An 18,945-nucleotide genomic window follows, 5' to 3' on the forward strand; every position below is an offset into this window, starting at 1 on the left:
ACATAATCAAGGATGATTCTAAAAGACTTGTAATAGAAAATATCAACCATATGCAGAGAGAGACCAGAGTTTAAATGCAGACCAAAGCTTTCTATCTTCAATTTTTAAAAGCTGTCTTATAGTTTTTTTCTCCCTAATGTATTTTCCTTCCGTGTGGATTTGATTCTTCTTTCATAACATGATTAATAGGGATCTATTTTTTGCATAATGCATATGCTTTCTGTGGGGGGGGGAGGAGGGAGAAAAATGTAAACTCAAAACCTTACCAAAAAAATGATTGGTGAAAACTACCATTGCATACTGTTGGAAAAACAAATAAATAAAAAAATTTAAATTTTTTAAAAATATTTGTTCTGTTTATCCTCAGAGGGACAATCTGAAAGCAGTGGGTAAAAGGTGAAGAGACAAATTCAGGATTATTCCAGAAACAATTTCCTAACACTGAGGATTATCCTGGCCCAGACATTCCTTTTCCCTTCCTCCTTCCATTCTTGCCTCCTATAATTGTAGCTATTCTATCCTACCCTCCCCCCCATCACTGTCTGACATTCTGGAATGATTCCATAAGGCCAAACAATTGAAATTGATGATAACCTGCCAGAACTCATTTCTCAATGATTAACATACACCCACACCACCAAATCCTCCTTATCCCAGTGATTTTGGGCCCACAGTTGTCATTGTTCAAACCCCATTCTCCTCAAATCAGTCTTCCACCATTCCACCCTAAAACTCCACCCCTTCCCCAGTACTTTCTGAAAAACCTGCACCATATTTAACAAACTTCTTTTCATCTTAAATCTTCTTCTTACTCCTTCCATCTTTGGAAATTCACTGAGAAGTTTCCTTCCCAAACCCCTGACTTCCCTCACCAACCTTTCCATCTCTTTGTACTTTTAATACTTTTGCTCATAACCCCCAACTCCCTGGATGGGTTGGAAAGTTTGTTACTTCCAGATGTCATGGTCCTCTTTGAGAAGAAAGAACAAACAATACTGTCATTCATTAATTTCTCCTTGCCAAAACTAATGATCTTTCCTCAATGTTCATCCTTCTTGCCTTCTCTGGAGGCTTTGACGCTATCAATCATTCCTCTTTTCTTTGACCCTCTCTATTATCAAGGTTTTCATGATGTTGCTCTCTCATTATTTTCTTCCTAACTACATGACCACCCTTTCTTAGTGTCCTTTACTGAGTTTTTATCCAGATCATGGCTACTAACCATGGATACCACCAGATCTGTGCTGGGCCCTCTTCTCCTCTCCTTCCCAATTTCACTTGGTAGTCTTAGTAGCTCCCATGGACACAGTAATAATAATAATAGTTCATATTTCTATAGTGCTTACTAGGTTCTCCTTCACCTTCTAAACTCTCTGCTATCTAGTTTCAACTGAAGTTGTTAGTGATCTCTTAATCATCAGATCTAATGACTTTTTTTTTTTGCAATCCTCATTCTTCTTGATGTCTGTGGCCTTTACAACTGTTGATTACTCTCTTCCAGGATCCTTTCTCTTCTAGGTATTTGTGAACCTTCTCTTCTCCCTCTGTTCTGTCACACTTATTGATTTCATCAATTCTCATGGCTTCAAGTATTTTTATGAAGATGATTTTCAGATATCCAGACCTAACCTTTCTCCTGACTTACAGTCTCATATCACAAATTGATGCCTTTAGGGCATTTTAAAATGGATTTGCCCTGTATATCTCAAACTCAACATATCAAAAAGTTAACAGGGGGCAGCTAGTGGATAGAGCACCAACCCTGGAGTCAGGAGGACCAGTATTCTAATCCAGTTTAGACACTTAATACTTTCTTAGCCGTGTGACCTTGGGCAAGTCACTTAACCCCATTGTCTTACAAAAATTAAAAAAAAATTAACCTATTCCTTTTTTTCCCCAAGCTTTCCCCTTTTCTGGGGAAGGATAACCCAAACTCACAAACTCTGTCATTATCAACTAACTCCTTACTTTCATTTACCTGTCCCAGTTTATCCTTCCTATCTTCAGAACATCTCATTACCATCCCCTTCTCTCCTCTGACACAGCCAACACTCTAGAGCCAGCCCTCCTCACCTTGTACTTTGATCATTTCAATATCCTTCTGAAGGTCTGACTTTGTCACCTCCTTACTCAATACACTCCAGAATCAAATATAAAATCCTCTGTTGAGCAGTTATAGCCCTTCAAAATCTTGCTACTTAATAAATTTCTAGTCTTCTTAAATTTTTTCCCCTCTATAATCCATCAACACATAACCCTCCTTCTCCATACTTTTTGCCTTGCCACTGAGTCATTCATTCCCCATAACTGAAATGTTCTCCTTCCTACCTCCACCTTCTGCTTCCTTTGAGACTCAGATCAATTTCAACATTTTCCAAGAAGTCTCTCCACTTTCCTTCTCCCCTGGGCATATCCTCTTGGACCCATTGCCTTCCCAATGCCTTCCCCATTCATAAGGGGTTATAGATTGTATGTATATACCTCTTTTCATGTTGTCTCCCTCATTAAAATGTGACCTCCTTGAGGACAGACACTGATTTTTGTATTTCATTATTTACCTTGGTGCCTGATATATAGTATCTACTTTAAAATATTTATGGATAGACTGACTCTTCCTTACCTCCTCAGGCCATGCCCCTTTCTCTATCATTTCCTTTTTTTCCCCTAAAACCATCCAACAAAACAGAAAAAAACCATTCCAAGACCTTCTGCCTATATTACAACTTTCTATAACCTTTAAATACAGATTATATAATTCTAAAAACATGTTTCTTTTCTCTTGTTGGCATATAGTGATTAATGTAAATAATTCATCACATATTATTTCCAGCATACTTATCTTTTTAAGTTTCACTTGGCTCCTAAATTAGTATTTCTTTTTTAATTAGAATTTTTTCAATCAACAAAAATCTACCCCTCTCTTGCCCCCTTCTCTCTCCTCCCTCACCCCCAAGAGAGACAAGAGAAAAATCCCTGTCTTATTAAGCATACATAGTCAAGTAAAACAAATTTCCCTCCATTAGCCAAATCAAAAAATACATATACATATACATACATATGCATGATATCTACCATATTTCCTCCACGTATAAGATGCTCCTGTGTATAAGACACACCTTAGTTTGGGGGCCTGAAATTTGAAAAACAAATTGTATTCCATAAAGTTATTGAACTCGAGTTTTATTCATGAAATTCAAGGCCCTCCTACTCCTAGTTTTCAAGGCATCTTTTGGGCAAGTCTGATGCATAGATGCATGCTTAGTCCATTCCGTTTCATGAATCTGAAGCAACAATTGTGTCCTCCTTTGAAATCATTCACTTCTTTTCATCAGCAATTCTTCTGGCCTCCTGCTGAACCATCTTTGTGGACACAGGAATTCCAATGGCCCTTTGTTCTGCAACCCATCTCTTCAATTTCCTCCCTAACTCCAGCCATTTGACTGCCTTGCCTCTCATAGTCTTCTTCTGTCAGGGTGTTTTCAATAGGGTTTCTTCTCCTCACAGCCAGTCTCAGATTGTTTTCTCAGTTGGAGGAGACTGACATTCAACAGCACGATTTCCATTCACTTTTGTAAACTGGATCATTTTGAACTTGAATTTGGTACTGGATGAAAACTAACTAATATACTGGTAACAAATGCGAAACAATGAATGCAAAGACAAGAAGCATGAAAAAGTGGGAAATGCAAATAAAAAATCTACAATCATTGTATAAGATGCTCCCACTTTTTATACCCCAATTTTTTTCAAAAAAAGGTCAGGCTTATACATGGGGAAATAGGGTACATACTATGTACTATACATATATTATATGTGGGCTATATATGTGTATATGAATATAACTCTGAACTCTAAAACTCACCTTTCTATCAAGAGGTAAGTAGCAAGTTTCATCATTGGTCCTCTGGAATCATGTTTGGTCATGCATGGTATTGATCAAAGTTTCTATCTTTCAAAGATCTTTGTCTTTATGATAATGTCATTATTTTATAAATTGTTTTTTTTCTGATTTTGTTCCACTCATTCAGAATCAATTCATATAAGTCTTCCCAAGATTGTCTGAAATCATCCTTTTTTTATTTCTTACAGCACAATAACATTCTATCATATTAGTTAATTTGTTCACCCATTCTCCAGTTGATGGGAATCCCTTCTTGCTTCAGGTAAATGTTGCAACCTATTGAAACCTTTTAGTATTCTGCCTCCACTGTGTGGTATGTTTTATTGTCCCTTATTCTTGTGTGATCATTTGATAAAGCTGTCCTCTATGCCTTTATCCAAACTACTAATGAAACTTCTAAAAAGCACAGAGCCAAGGACAGATCCCTGGCTCATTCTACTGAAAACCTTCCAAACTATCATTAAACTCAAAGCAGCTTCCTTTTCAGTTCCAGCCATTCAAGGAGTTCTAAATCCATTGGATTGAACTGTCTACTGGTAGCACAGTACAAAGAGGAATGGACCTGGAGTCAGTAAGACCTGAATTCAAATCTGAATAAGACATTTATTACCTGTGCAATACCAGACAAGTCAACCTCTTTGGGCCTCAGTTACCTCCACTGTAAAGGAGAGATAATAACAACACTTACTTCTAGGGGCTATGGTGAGGATCACATATTTATAAATATTTATAATAATATTTATAAAGGGTTTATCACAGTTCCAGGCTCATTGTAGGCACTTAAAAATGCTTCTTCCTTTTCCTTTCCCCCTCATCTAGGCAATATCTTTCTATCTTTTCCATACGAGTAACATGCTAGACAAGTACCTGCATTTTTTAAAGCTTTATAAATTATTCCTATGGCATTTTCTTTATTTATTGATCTAATAATCATGTCGATTAAGGAAGTCAGGTTAACTTAGTATTATATGTTCTTTTAAAAATACTATCTTTTTTCTTTTATTGATAGTATCTGTTTTTATAATGCATTCATTTACAAATATCCCTATCCCCTCATAATACTGGATAACAGTACACATGCCATTCCATTTTCAGAGATCCCCACCACTGAAATGAAGAACAGAAGGTACATTTTCTCCACTTTTTTCCAAGGCTAATCTTGATTATTATAATTAGATCATATTCATATACTCTATTATAGTCACTGTAAATACTATTCCTCTGTTAGGGTATATTGAGTGTTCAGGAAGAACTGACACCTTTGGTGTGAGACTCTTCCAAGCCCTTTTCAGGACAGTTCATCCACCTTTGGTGTCCACCCACACCCAATTCTTACCTGTGGCTCCAAGAAGCTATAGCATAGGTAACATGGGTAACAGGCCCCTTCTGGTAAACTGTCTCCATAGATTGGCTAAACCAGATTAGTGAGTTGTGGGAAAAGGAAATGTCCACTCCAAATATGTGAAGACTTACTCCATGGAATGGAAGGATAAGAACAATTTGTTCCAATAGCCATGATGATGGCAATGGGTTCTTAGATCTTGAGCAGTTATCAAAGATGACAGGGCATCCCAGACCATCACCAGTTGTCTTTATTAGTCTTAAGTGTATCATTATTAGAACTAACTAAACAACAATCTGCTTGTGCCTTCCATCTATCACTCCATTGCCCTTTTGATCAACCTAATCTTTGTTTCCTCAGAGATTTCCATACTTCTATTTTATACTAGGTAAATAAGTTTCTAAACAAAACAGAAAAAAATGGCTAGAACTTTGTCCAGGCTAATAGTTTTGTTATATGCAAATAAACATATACATATATAATACTTATATCACTTATTTTCTATAATTAACATTAAATCAGAAAATAATTTGTCATTTTTGCAGTAGATCCCCTTGTCAGTTTGTGTGGGAAATTGAGGGTATTTTTTTCTTTTATTTTGGGGGATGTAGAGTTTGAAAAACATACTCCTTGACTGACATGATTAATATGAAAATATTTTGCATGATTGCACATGTATAACCTATATCAAATTGCTTACCATTTCAGGGAGGGGAAAAATTTAGAACTCAGAATTTAGAAAATATATTAAAAATTGCATTTGCACGTAGTTGGGAAAAATAAAATATTATTTTTAAAAATTTATACATAAGACATATGTGGGGGAGGGGGTATCCGGGCAGTCTACATTTTGCTCTAATAAGTAAAACCTTTTTTGTGATTGGCATAGTAAACAGAATGAGAACTTTCATGTTTCATCTATATGACTATTTATTAGAATAATTGCACATTACTTCCCCTCCCATGCTATATTTCTTCCAAACTTGCCTCCACTGTTCCCTATACACAAGATTCTGTTTCCTGCCTCTGGACCTTTTGACAGGGAGTTGTCAATGCCAGAAATGCTCTTCTTCCTTACTGCCTTGTGGAAATTGTTAGCTTTCTTCAAGACTCAGTTCACATGAAACTTTTGTATGAATCCTTTCTTGAGTCCCACCTCATTCTCCTTAGTGTTTTCCGCCTCACTTGGCTTTCATTTTTCCACATATTTTGTATTTATTTACTATTGTATATGTTATTTCTCTCAAGTAGACTATAAGTTCCTTGAGTTCAGGAACTTTCTGATTTTTATTTTGTTTTGTTTTTTAATTACCAGCCTAACACAGAAAAGGCTCCTAATACTTGCTAAAATTAAATTGAATAGTTGTCTCCTTTTTGAAAATTGAGACAGCATCTAACCTTCTCTGATCTTGTAGCTGCTCTCCTAGCATCTTTTATAGATCATTCTCAGTGATCAAAATATGTGCCATGTCTTTCGTTAACCTGACGTGTAGTCTGTGTGAGCCTGGTAATGTGAAGTCATCAAGGGAAATAGATGTAATCTTATCATATGCCAATTTATCTTTGGTTTCAACCCACTGTGAGACATTTTTGTGTTGCCCTTTCTAATTCAGGATAACTCTCTTTGTTAAAACAAAATAGGGATAAACAATAGACCTCTGATTTCATTGGGAACTCTCATTTGAGAATTGGTCAATGCAGACTTGGAATCAGACAGAACTAAGCAGGCAACAAAATCCTACAGTGTCAGACCTGATTAAAACGTAAAGTAGAAATACTTAACAATCTAAATAATAATATAATACAAAATAAATAATGCTAATTTCTGGTTTTCTGCATCAGTATGCAACCCACAGAGTTCTGTTTCTATTGGAGTTTATCTGCACTGATGTAACACACTTAGGGCATTAAGTGACCAGTATGTCATTTAGGTAAGACTGGAACCCAGAACTTCCTGGCTTTGAGGCTAATTCTGTCACCATTGTATCCATCTGTCTCCCTCACTGGAAGAGGATATAGAGGGCTGACTAATTCTGCCTTCTTCCTTTCATTAGATTCTATTGTCCCGTCCATCTCAAATAGCAGACTTGCGCCTGTTTTGATATTTCTCTTTTTCCCAACGTATCTTAATAATAGCAGCAACAGAACACTAAAACTTTTTTGTGGTTGTTGTTATTTCGCATGAGTCTTAGATTTTCTGGACTCACCATAACATCTGAAACCATTCTTGGTGTGCCATGGCACACTTTTCTTTTTTTATCCACTGTTATATGCCTTCATTTCCATCTTCTTTCTATTCAGTCTAAGCTGATTTGTACTGCACTGTTTATCCACAATGGCCTCTTTAAAAATCTTCCCCTTTGTTTTCTCACTGGAACTCTTTCTTTTTGCCTTCAGAATCTCATTACTGAGAGTGCCCATTCCTTCTTTGCTGACTTCCCTTATTGAATTTTAGGTCTTGAAAGCATACTTTCTTTAAACACTTCCCAATTTTCTGTCCAAATCTAGGTTGTATGTCAAACTGTCCAAAAGATTTTCTTCTCTATCATATAATCAAGATGAACTATTATGTGTTATGATGAAAATATCCATTTTCTTGCCATCTACTAATCTTTACTCAAAACTCTATCCCATATATTTCCATAGCTGATCATCAAGCAATGTTGCTGTTAAGGTGTACAGTGTTCTCCAATAAGTCTTTCCAGGTTTCTCTGAAATCTACCTGTTCTTCATTTCTAATGGCATAATTGTGTTCCATCATATTTATATGCCACAATTTGTTCAGCCTTTCCCCATTGATGGGCATTCTCTTAATGTCCAATTCTTAGGCAAATATAATTTTATCAGTTGTCAGAGTGCACCTAGAATATACTCCTTGGGGTATAGGGTGCAAGCTGCTAGACCCTTTTCAGGGCTGTTTTCCATGTTTGATGTCCACCTGAGCCACCTAACTCTCATGCACAGCAGCCATGCCCCAGGAAACCATTTCAGTAGGTGGACTAAATCAGGTTGAGGGTAAGCAAGAGAGTCCCAAGTTCATCAGTGAGTTGTAGGAGGCATCTCCCAAGCATGCAAAGTCTTCCTGGTAGAATGGATGGATGAGAACACTTCATTCCAAAGCCATGAAGACAGCTGAAGCAGGTGCTGTGGAGTGCCTAGAGCTTGGTTAGACATCAAAGATACCAAGGTCATCCACTGTATCTAGAGCCATCACCATTTGTCTTGACTGTTTTGCCACATTGGAGCATAATGACTTTGGAAGAAAGAGTGAGGTGGATGACTTCATGCAATTCTACTACTTAAATCAAACTTACACAGGCATCAAAAGACATCACTCATACCACTTTACCATTCCTCAAAGTCCTGTGGTGACAGGCAAGTGGCAAAGGAGCAGGCACAGATACAGTGGCAGCCGTAGTCACAACCCTGCACATAGGTGGCCCGAGTCATAGGATCATTTGCCCACTGAAAGCAGCAGTGAGATTTGGCAGCCCCCTGGGTAACTGGGCAACCCTTTTAAGGATCACACTACTCATCTCCTAATATGAGGAAGGGGCTAGAAAAGGTGCCATTAAAATTGTCTGCTTACCTAACCCTGGTCTGATTACTGTGGCAACTGGAGAGCCCCCAGTGTGACCAAGACACAAAAAAATCTACAAAGACTTCTTCAGTGAAGGGGAACCCTGTGAAGCTGGGGTGGGTTTTGCCATCAAAACTGATCTAGTCAACATTCTTGAATGCCTACCAAAAAGAGTGAACTACAAGTACATGACAATGAGATTACCACTTCCAGGAAAACACCATACCATCATCATTAGTTCCTGTTTTCCCACCTAGATAAACTCTGATGAAGTCGAAGAAAAAAATTTATGAAGACCTGGAGACACAGCATCAATGTACCAAAAGAGGATAAACTTATAATTCTGGGTAACTGTTACTAGAGTAGGCTCAGATTACCAGACATGGTAGGGAGCCTTTGGGAGAAATGGAATTAGAAACAACAAAACCAATGGTCATCTACTACTGAAGACTTGTGCATCTCATGACCTTCTCATCACAAGCACTGTCTTCCATTTACCTAAATGCAATAAACCTTTCTGGATGCACCCTTGTAGCAAACACTGGCACTAACAGACTATGACAGACAGGATATAATATTGACAAAGGCAAAATGTAGTACAGAGCTCCAGACTGGTCACAGACTCATACTTTCCAACATAAATATTCACATTCAACCAACGTTGAATTGGGAACAAAGCAGTGATCCCAAGGCAAAATGACTATCAGAAGAATTGTCAAGAGATTAGAGTTTCTCTCTAAACAGATTGCTAACTTGGAGGAGAAATTGAGCCATCACATAGTTGGCAACATTGCAGCAGAAAAGGAGTGGGCAGCTTGCAGAGATCTGGTGTAAAGCCCTGCATTTGTTCATCTGGATCAGAACACTCACAAACATAAGACTGGTTTGATGAAAATGATGGGGAAATACAGAAGCTCTAAATGGAAAAAACAAGAACTCCACATGGTTTACTAGCAGGTTCATTCATCCATTTCTTTTTTTTTTTGGCAAGGCAATGGGGTTAAGTGACTTGTCCAAGGCCACCCAGTTAGGCAATTATTAAGTGTCTGAGACCAGATTTGAACTCAGGTACTCCTGACTCCAGGGCCAGTGCTCTATCCACTGTGCCACCTAGCCGCCCCTGATTCATCCATTTCTAAGAAGGCAGCATTTAATTTCATTAAAAGTAAAGTCCAAGTAAAGCTTAGAGAGATGCAGGACTCTTGGCTCAGTAAGAAGGCAGATAAAATTAAATTGTATGCAAACAGTATGCTTTTATGATCTCCTGCAGGCTAAATATGAACCGAAGACCTTTGGTACATCTCAACTGCTCAGTATTGGTAGATCTGCATTGATCAACAATAGGGACAAGATCTAGAGAGAGGGGCTGAACACTTCCACGGTGTTCTTCACAGACCATCATCAATCAATGCAAAAACCACTGGCCATTTTCCTCAAGTCAAAGTCAATCAGTACCTAACTGAAGTTCCAACAGAAAAAGAAGTTTGGAATGCCATTAGGCTCCTTTCAAGTGGCAAAGCACCTAGTGCTGAAGCTATTCCAACTAAGGTCTATAAGGTGGGAGTCAATTGCTCATCCAAATACTTACTGAAATATTCCACGTTTTATGGCATGAAGAGGTTATCTCCCAAGAATTCAAGAATGCCACCATCATCCATCTCTGTAAAGGGAAAGATTGTCCTGTGACACTCACAGGAGTGTTTCTTTTTTAGTCATTGCTGGTAAGATTCTTGCCAAGGTCCTCCTTAATAGGCTGATCCTTCACCTGGAAGATGATCACCTCCGTGAAAACCAATGTGGCTTCAGAAAGGATTGAGGAACAGTCAGTAAGGATAACTCCAGGGAAAATTCCAGGAACAGAACAGGTCTGTATAAAACATTCATACATCTGACCAAGGCCTTTGATACCATCAGCCATAAGAGTCTATGGAAAATTATAAAAACGTTCATCAGTATTGAATGTCAGCTTCATGACAGCATACATGGTTCTGGATAGTGGAGTATGCTCTTGAGATTTCCCCAGTCATGAATGGAGTGAAACAAAGATGTGTCTTTGCTCCCATGCTTTTTAGCATGATGTTTGCAGCCATGTTATCAAACACCTTCATGAGGATGAATGTGGCCTCTAGGTCAGCTACCATATGGATAGCAAATTCTTCAACTTGAAAAGGCTACAAGCCAAGACTAAAGTAGAGGGAGTGCTGGGGCAGGATCTTCTATTTGCAGATGACTGTGCACTCAGTCTAGCCTCCAAAGCTGAGAAGCAACAAAGTAGGGATCGATTCTCTGCTGCTTGTGCTAATTTGGGGATTATAGAGCAGACAATCTACTGGAGAAGATAGAATTGCAATGTGTTCCCTTGTACAGAAAAAGGGCCTTGGCAATAAGAAGAAGAATCATTATATGATTCCAGGTGAAGGAAGAGAAGGCCTCTGAGTTAAGAAAGATGAGGGGGAGAGAGCCCTCAGCAGATGGCCTTTATTTTTTTTTAGTAAAGAGTGATGCAAAATTCTCAACCAAGAGGTTGGGAGGAAAGGGAACCAGGGAAGAATTGAGGAAGGATGAAAAAGTTTGGGAGAGCTGCTATGGAGAGTGAGAGATATAAATGAACTCCTTGCCCCTAATGAGAGAGATGGCCCCCAAATTGCAGTTTGGTAATTTTCTCTAACTGTTCAGCAGCATATGAGTAGGAACAGACATAAGACAGTGAAAGTAATCCAAAGTCAGGATTTACCTTTGATAGGTTAAGGAGAAAGAGGTTTTAGAAAAGAGGACTATGCTTTGTTGAAGATGAGGAATGGAAGAGAATGAAGTCATTCATTAATTCAGCTAGGTTATATTGAGTCCCTTCTTTTTGCTAGACACAGGGATAAGGGCCAGGTAGGCATAGGGACTGAATCTATTATTCCATTGGTACTCCCAGACAAAGAAATTTTCTCTACCAATGCAGAGTTAAATGACATGACCAACTACACAGCCATAGTAAAAATATTTTCCTCTTTGTCTTCTCTTATTTCCACACCTTTTTCCCTTGCCACATCTATATCACTAGGCCTTTCCATTTCCCTTCAGGTAGTTTCTTACAACCTCCTCTTAACATTTGCACCTCCTTACCACCTCCACAAATTCCCAGTCATTCAATCCACAGTCATTCTTATCTCAATGCCTACAAGACGCCCATACTGAACTCTGTTCTAGTATCACCTGCCCTCTTTCACCCTTATCCCAGTCTGCTTTAATGTGTTCCTTTGATTCTCTCTCCTTCACCTTCTTTTCCTCCTAATCTACCTGCCCTCCCCAGCTTCCTATGTCACTGGTCCATGCAACAGATCTCACTTGACTTATATGACATCAGACAGTCAGTAAGCACTTATTAAGTACCTACAATATCCTAAGAACTGTGCAAAAGTATGGGAACAAAAAGAAAGGCAAAAGAATCAAGTCACTGCCTCCAAGGAACTTACAGTTTGATGACAGAGACAACAAGCAAATAATATGAAGAAACAAGATACATCCAGGATAAATTGAAAGGCACTAGAGGCGGTGGGGAAGGGATCCTGTAGGAAGTGAAATTTTAATTGGAACTTGAAGGAAGCCAAGAAAACCAGGAGACAATGCTGCAGAGAGGGAGTTCCAGGCACTGGGAAAGTCAGAGTAAATGTCTAGAGCCAAGAGTTGTACCTACATAGATCTTTATAAATATCACAAAGATGAGAGGGAGAATAAGGGTGGGGTGGGGTCATGTACAGTCATGTTCATGACATCCTGGCTAGCATCCAGTGATGTACCACAGTCTGGCAGGCCTGTACACAACCAGAAGTAGGAAGTTGAGGGGATGAGGAGTGGGGACAGGGGTAATGAATACAGATACTGATATACTGGGAATTCAAACTTCACCTTCACACTAACCCAAATCTAGCATAAACTCCTCAGCATACCCCCTTCATCTACTCCTCAACATATGTCAGCAGCATTAACCCATTCTCTCCTCTCCCCTAGTCAGAGAAGAAATATCTCTCCTGTTCCCTAAGATCTCAGTCTCTCTACCTTCATCCCTGATCCCATTCCTTCTCATTGCCAGGACTTTGCTCCAGAAGTCACACCCTATCTCTTAATAACTGCTCATTTAATTAAAGAGTAAATAACTCATTTCACAACATATTTGCATAGTCCTTTTAAAGCTTTATTGATGCCTTTTGTTTCTGCATTGTAATTTTTGGAGATTTGTTTTTTCCTTCCTTGCTCCACTGTCACTGTGAACTTTTTCTTGTAGGTTTAACCAGAAGAAAGGGGACTCTAACAGCATTAGCAGTCCATATGAACCCATGTGCTGCCTTCTATATTCCTACCAGTTAGTCAACAGGCATTTATGAACTGACTATTGCAGTTGCAGACTTTGTTCTAAGTTCTGGGGTATAAAGAGAGGAAAAAAATGACCTCTGCCCTCGAGAGGAAGAAACGTGTAAAAAGCAGTGTTCAAACAAGCTTGATATGGAATGAATAGAAAAGAATCTATAGAAGAAATGAAGAGAGAATGGGGAAAGTTTCCTGAGGACAGTCCATGGACTGTATAAGGCCTGCAAAATCATCTGTATACACCTGCAAAATCATCTGGTCTGGCGCTGCCATGGATCAGCAGGCAGGACTAGAAATTCAATAAATCGAGGAATTTTTTAGGGGTGAACTAATTAAATGTTTGACCAAATATAGCAGGTTAACTTTTAAACTGATAATTTTGTATGACCTACATATGATATTATAATTATCCAAATATGCATAGGCAGAAAAATGGTTCCCCACCCCTTCTCTAGAAGGTGAGATTTTTAACTAGGATTTAAAGGTGAAGATGAGGAGGGTGAGAATTCCAGATAAGAAGAACAGTCAGAGAAAATGCTCAGAGACAGGAGATGAAGGGTCTTGTTAGGGTCACCAATGACAGGGTGTTTAATCAGAGTCATATATAAAGAACACTCCTCCATAGACCAGTAAGAGTCAAAGGACTAAAAAGGGAGAGAAGACAGCTGCTTGGACTTCAATTACAATGAAGAAACATCTACTTAGGCTTCCAGTTATGGGTGGCTTGAGGGAGTTATGAATTTCCAGAGAGAAGCCAGTATGACCATGAGAGGAAGGATCCCATCTTGCAGGAGAGAAGCAGTAGGTTTGGCAATCAGATGAAGGACCAGGGCTGAACACCTTCAAGGATTCCTGGAGCCAAGAACAAAATTAGATCCACAGAGAATGGGAACCAAGGAGAAGGACTGACCAGATGCAAACCAATCCTGCAAGGAGCTAATGGTGGAAGCAACAGGCATGTTGGCTATTCAAATATTCAGAACCCATCAGACCCCTATTTATTACCAAGAGCTAGCCTCAGGAAACTGTCACCCAATTCCCTGTGGCTGTTAAGACCATAGCTTTCTCACTTTGTTAGGAAGCAGAAGGAAAAAGAAGAATGTAAAGACACAAAGTGCCATCTCCCTCTGACAGCCTGCAGCTAGAAGTTTGGAATTGGAAATGATTGATCTCTCTTTTTTTTTCCTTTTTTTTGGGGGGGGGGGGGGCGTGCTTAAAACTTACTAATTCAACCACAATTTCTTTTAATAATAACTCTTCCATTTAATATGTAACTCTTTGTGGTGTTTTATATTATCTTTTACTATGCTTTGTGTCCAAGCAAATGGAATGTGAGGCTTGAGAGTGAGAAAAGAGAACTCAGCCCTCCAAGGAACAAGTGACATTTTCTTCAACAAGCCAAGGTGTGGCCAAGGAAAGTAAAAGAACAAAGAGAAAGCAAGGATGTTTTTGTTAGTTTGAAATCAGTTCCCTTGAATTCAGTGAATCCAAGATCTGCCTATCTAGCCTTGGCCTCTCTCCTGAGCTCCACTTCCACACTTTGGGGCCCCTTGAACCAGATGTCCCTTAAATGTCATATACTCATTGTATACAAAACTGCACTCATTCTCTCACCCCCAAATCACATCTTCCACAACTTCCTACTGCTGTTGAGAGGACTCCCAGCTCCCAATTGCCCTGGCTTGCAAGAGCAGAGCCATCTTCAGCTCCTGAGTCTCATTCATCTTATATAGCTAATCAGTTGTAGACCCTATCATTTCTACCTTCACAGTGACTCCACTTCTAAAACCACCACCCTCATTCTGGCTTTCCCCACCTCTAAGTCCCCTCACCTCAAGTATCTCCCTATTCTAGACCACCTTCCACTCAGTTGTCAATGTGATTTTCCTAAAGCACAGGTCTACCTATGTCAAACCCCTACTGAAGAAATAACAGCGGTTCCCTATTACTTTCAAGACAGACTATAAAATCCTCTTACTGATATTTAAACTCTTCCTAAACTGGCTCTTTCTTGTGCAGTCTTACACTTTTCTCATCACCTTGAGTTTTCCACACCAGTGGCATGGGCCTCCTCATCATTCCTCAGAAATGACTCTCTTTGACTTGGTACCTGCTAGAATGCTCCATTTCTCAAATTGAGACCTGTTAAAGTGGTTCAAAAAGGTCAAGGTCTTCCACTGTCATTTCCAGTCCTCCTGATTCATATCTGACCATTGGACCCTGATCACTCCCCCAGGAGAGTTAGGATGGTGCACAGCCCATCACTTAAATCCAATTCATTTCCATGTCATGGAATCACCTTCCTGATGTCATGGTCTTCTTCAAGAATGAAGGATGGGGGCAGCTAGGTGGCCCAGTGGATAAAGCACCAGCCCTGGAGTCAGGAGTACCTGGGTTCAAATCCAGTCTCAGACACTTAATAATTACTTAGCTGTGTGGCCTTGGGCAAGCCACTTAACTCCATTTGCCTTGCAAAAACCTAAAAAAAAAACAAAAAAACAAGAATGAAGGATGAACCACAACAACAACCACAAACTTTCCCTTTAAGATCAACCTCCCCTGCCCCATCTACTCTGAACATACCTTGTATTTACCCAGTTCTTTGTATATTGTCTCATCCATTAGTACATGAGCCTTCTGAGGATAGTCACTGGTTTTGCCTTTCCCAAGTGATTATCTGGGATACAGAAGACCTTTAATAGATGCTTATTAATTGACCGATCATCTGATGTTCCAAAGTACATAATGCCTAACTATGAATTCATGCTATTGCCCCCTAGAAAACTTTTTTTTCTTTTTTTCAACTTGAACCCAGTATAGAAAAGCTAGCTACAGGACTCACATGTTGTGAAAGGTTTTTCCACCTCTTTTGTCTGAGGACTCTCCTAGCTTTCTACTTCTGCTGGTGGCTTCAAGAAGCATTCAGTTTCCAGATCATACCATGGAGCCCACTTCCCCCATTTCAATGCACTCATAGACAAGTCTCTCTATACAGTGAGAGGCTACTGTCCACCAGATGGTGCTAAACTCAAGGCAACTACGTCAAGATCCTTTCAGGTAGGCATGCCAAGATCTGAACAAATTGCCGTGCTTCCAATGACCAGGAAAAGAAAGAAAAATTCTCTGAATTCAAAATTCTAGCCTAGCAGTTAATATTAAATATTTCTCATAAATGTAAATTTTATGACTCTTCTCCCATCCTACTTCTGAGAGATTTCCTGGCTCAGTCACAACCTTTCACATTTAAATTACAGTCAAGTAACTTCCTGTGGTCATATAATGTATAGCAATATCTTCCATTCAGTCCTTCCTTCCTCTAGTTTCTGGTGATGTGAACCCTGTCTTTACCCAAGCCAACCCTTCTTATTTATCCATAATCCAATTCTATTCGATTTTTTCCCCCCAGAAAATTTCTGTCTCTAATCTTCAATTTTCCTGCCTTTAGACATGCTCAAATCTGCCCCTTCCTGGAAAAAACAACCAAAAAACCCTTCACTATACCTAATTATCCTTTCAAGTTAGTCTTACTTTACTCCTCCCTATATCAACTAAATTCCTAGAATTTGTCACCTTCACTTCATCTGAATCCTGCTTTTTTTTCTTCATTTTATTGAAATTACTTTCTCCAGTTTCCAGTGACCTCTTAACTAATAAAATTGATGATGTTTTCTCACTCCTTGTTCTTACACTCTCTAATTTGTTTGACATGGTTGTGACACAACTCTCTGCAAGGTCTCCTACCTGCCTGCCCCCTCTTTAGTCTCCTTTGTTTGTCCCATTATCCTTATCATATCCACAGATCATTTTTCAAAATTTTTTTAATTATTTATTTTTCTATTTATATGGAAAGATAATTTTCAACATTCATTTTTAGTAAAGTTTTCTCCCTCCCACCTTTTCTCCCCCCCCCACCCTAGGATAGCAAGAAATCTAATATAGCTTATACATGTACAATCATGTTACACATATTTCCATATTTGTCATGCTTTGAAAGAAGAATCAGAGAAAAGGGGGGGGGGGGGAAGGACCACAAGAAGGAAAAAGCAAATTCAAAAGGGTGAAAATAATCTGCTTTGATCTGCAATCAGATCCCATAGTTTTTTCTCTGGATGTGAATGACATTTTCCATCATGGATCTTAGAATTGTCTTTGATTTCTGTATTGCTGAGAAGAGCTAACATAATTGATCATCATAAAATGTTGCTGTTAAGGTATACAATGTTCTCCTGGTTCCACTCACCTCATTCAGCATCAGTTCAATCACATCCACAATTCTGCATTTATTCTAAGGCTGGGCTCCCCTTCTCTCAAAACTCTTAGTGACCTTATCAGTTTCCATGGTTTTAATTATCATTTCTGTGTGATCTGGGTCTCATGCCTGCACATTTGCATTAAACTTTCCTCTGTGATGGAGAGAATGACAATTCAGTGCCTTTGTGAGGGGTAGGATTGGTGAGAGTTTGGGGAAAGTTTTAGTTTTTCCAGTTTCTTTAGAGTACACATGTGATTCTGAATTCTCTTCAGAAAACTGACCCTATTAGGAAAAAAGACTTTGGGAACTCAGACATGTAAAGGAACTGTCGACTTGAGCATTTATCTTTCCAACTTGCTTCCCTAGAGACACAGAGAATGTCGTCTTTGGGGGAAAGCTCATTCACTCTGTATATTTTCTGGCATCTATGGTAACCTCTCTGAATTCTGGGTTTGGTTTTTTTTTTTTTTTTTGGATAAATAGGATTCCTTATTGTACAGGTCACTGGATAACTAACATTTGATAAGAAAGATATCAAGCCTTTGGATTTACTTGAGGTACCCCTTCCCTATTAAAGTATAGTGATCAGGAACAGTAGCTTGAACCTAAAAATTATTTCCCCAGACTTACTACATTCTCTCCTTCGGCATTTTCATTTTCCTATGGCTTCAACTACCTCACTCTTTCAGACCTCCTGCATCCCTAGTTCTAACTTCTCTTTTGAGGAGTAGAACCGTATCCACAACAACTATCTATGGTGTATTTTCCTTTAAGGTATCAGGTGCAACTCAATCTCAACATGTCAAGTTCATTATCATTCCCCCTAAATCCCCTTCTTATTTTCCTATGTCTGCCTGTATAAGTGGCATTCATTGTTGGGATTATCTTTAGCTCCCATCACATTCTCACCTCCTGTTCTTATTTGGTTGCCACATCTTTTTAATCCATCTACACATCTCCTGGGATTATTCCCTCTTTCTTTCCCCATTACCACTAAACAAATACAGAACCTCATTAACACTCATGTGTTCCACTATGTTAACCTCAGGAGAGGTCTTCCCACATCCCTACTTTTCGTCAATCCCCTTCCAATATTCCCATCGTATTTCTGGCCAAATAGTTTGCTTCCACGTTCAACTCAATGGCCAGCTTGTACAGAAGACTTTCCTGATCCTCCAATCACATTCCTGATCTCCACTAGGATTTCCACCTCTTAATGCCTTCTCCCCAGCATCACTCTTATGGTGTGTGAGGGAAGGGGGGAACAAGAGGGTCTTTTCTTTCCTCAACCTTAAGTGAGGTTGGCCTCCTCCATCTCCTCTTGAATCTGGAAGACAGAAATATCCTAAGACATCCAATGATAAAGAGTCCTGAAGAAGATTCAAAGCTTGATGGGGTCTCAAAGGGGAACTGATGAAAAACTGAAGCTCTCACCCCTCTTGTAACTCTACCCTACCCCCTCTTAGAAGGTTGGACTTTTATCTCCACCCCTACCAATGGGCCTTGGATCTGAG

General features: G+C 39.2%; 1 protein-coding gene across 1 annotated transcript in view; it reads right to left on the minus strand.

Moving 5' to 3' along the window:
- The window catches only part of LOC141509127 (arylacetamide deacetylase-like 4), a 54,011-nt gene extending 37,083 nt beyond the window's left edge, over positions 1–16,928 (minus strand). The window contains exon 1 of the mRNA XM_074218406.1: positions 10,412–16,928. The gene's annotated coding sequence lies outside the window, so the exon portion shown is untranslated. The remainder of the gene's footprint in view (positions 1–10,411) is intronic.
- Positions 16,929–18,945: the final 2,017 nt, after the last annotated feature.

Source organism: Macrotis lagotis, chromosome 1 (assembly GCF_037893015.1).
Source record: "Macrotis lagotis isolate mMagLag1 chromosome 1, bilby.v1.9.chrom.fasta, whole genome shotgun sequence".
NCBI lineage: Eukaryota > Metazoa > Chordata > Mammalia > Peramelemorphia > Peramelidae > Macrotis > Macrotis lagotis.